The sequence below is a fragment of the Parus major genome, chromosome 2, assembly GCF_001522545.3.
Source record: "Parus major isolate Abel chromosome 2, Parus_major1.1, whole genome shotgun sequence".
In the NCBI taxonomy this organism is placed as follows: domain Eukaryota; kingdom Metazoa; phylum Chordata; class Aves; order Passeriformes; family Paridae; genus Parus; species Parus major.
In genome coordinates, this window is record NC_031769.1 from 2,142,365 (window position 1) to 2,144,585 (window position 2,221).

Consider the following 2,221-nt stretch of genomic DNA (forward strand, 5'->3'; position numbering starts at 1 on the left):
ACAGCTTAAATGGGTTTGGAATATTAAAATATATAATTTATAACTGTATAAGTATAGTGTATATACACTAATATACACATATATATATACACTTTTATCATATGTATATATATTTATTTGTTATATAATTTATATATATATAAGTATATAAATATAGTACATAGATACAAATATATGCTAATAGAAATAAGAATACATATATACTTATATATATATAAATACAGAATATATAAATATATCCACATATATTTATATTTTTACATATATTTTGTATTTTATATAAATTTATATATTTATATATTTTTATATATACTTTATATATATTTTTTTACTGATATTCTTTTATATACATATACACTTTCACACGTATATATGGTTTAAATATATTTACATATACTTTGATGTATATATTTTTATAGTTATATATTTCATATATATACTTGCACACATATAAACTTAAAAATATATATAAACATATATACATACATTTATATAAATTTATACTTTTATATATGTACTTTCACAAACATTTAAATATATATACACACATGCATACTTTTATGTATATATTTTTAATATATATACATTTTTATCACTTAAAGATATATACATATATATACACAGTTTGATATATATACTTTTTTAGTTATATAATTTTATATATATTTACTTTTACACATGTATATACTTAATATATATGTATATATACACACATACTTTTACATATATTTTACTTGTATACTTTTATTTATGTACTTTCACTCATAAATATATGTGTATATACATATACATTTATATCTATACTGTTTAATAAATATATCATTTTATACTGAAATTCTTTTCTAGCTACACTTTTACACATGTATAGTTTAAATATATATACACATATATATTGATATATACTTTTATAGTTATATAATTTTATATACATGTACTTTTACACATATACATATATACACAAATAATTTAATATATCTATTTATACTTCTATACTTTTGTATATGTACTTTCACACATGTATATAAATATATATAAAAGATATATTTTAATATATATACATATTTGTACAATTTAAATGTATATATGTATATACACACTTTTATATATATGCTTTTATAGTTATATAATTATATATGTACATTTACACACATATAGACTTTAAATATATATAAAATATATGTAAATAAATATATACATATGTACACATATATACTTCAAATATATATAAATATATGTAAATATATACATACATACACGTACTTTTATATATATACTTTTATAGTTATGTAATTTTATATATATATTTATACTTATATACTTCTGTATACGTACTTTCACACAGACATATATACACACATACTTTTATATATATAAATACATATATATACATACATATATATACACATACTTTTATATATACTTTTGAATATCTACGAATAAATTAATTATATATATACACACATAATGTATATGTAAAATATATATAAAATATACATTTATATTTACTTATACATAAATATATAAAAATATATATAAAGTATATATAAAGTATATATAAAGTATATTTATTAAATATACTATATATATAATATATACATAAAAATATATAAAATATTTATATTTATTATATATATTAATATAATTTATTATATTACAATAACGTTTATTATAATTATATAAAAATATATAGTTGTATATAAAATAGATAAAATATAAATAGAAAATAGAAAATATAAATAGAAAATAGAAAATATTTATTTATTTATTTATTTATTTAATTATTTACTTACTTATTTATTTATATAGAATGATGATCACCTGAGCATAATTACACGGAAATTACCTCTGCTAATTGGGGAGGAGAAGCCGCATTTCCCGAAGTCCCAGTTGGGATCCAGCGTTTCCTGATTGAAGGGCTCAGCCCAGCCGCGCCTCCCACGAAACTGGGCGGGAAGGGGGGATCCCAAACCCCGGGAAGGGCGGGAGGAGACTGCAATTCCCAGAGTCCTCGCGCATCCTGGCCCCGCGGTGACATCAGAATTCCATGGCCGGGACTGGCTGGGCAGCGACAGCAGCGAAATGTGAGCTCGGCGTTGTCCCTCGTCCCGCGGGGCCTTTCTGCAGCCCCGCTCCCTGCTCGGGCCGAGCCCCCCGCCCGCCGCTTCGGGAGGCCGTGAGGGAACCGGGGGAGGTGACACCGCGGGGAGGGCAGCCCGGCTGC

General features: G+C 23.2%; 1 protein-coding gene across 3 annotated transcripts in view; it reads left to right on the forward strand.

Annotated features, from left to right (window-relative positions):
• LOC107200626 (meiosis-specific coiled-coil domain-containing protein MEIOC-like) overlaps window positions 1–2,221 on the forward strand; it is a 30,294-nt gene that overhangs the window by 3,484 nt on the left and 24,589 nt on the right. For all 3 annotated transcript variants that reach the window (XM_033519952.1, XM_033519948.1, XM_015619375.3), the window contains one exon: window positions 1,807–2,081. The gene's annotated coding sequence lies outside the window, so the exon portion shown is untranslated. The remainder of the gene's footprint in view (window positions 1–1,806; window positions 2,082–2,221) is intronic.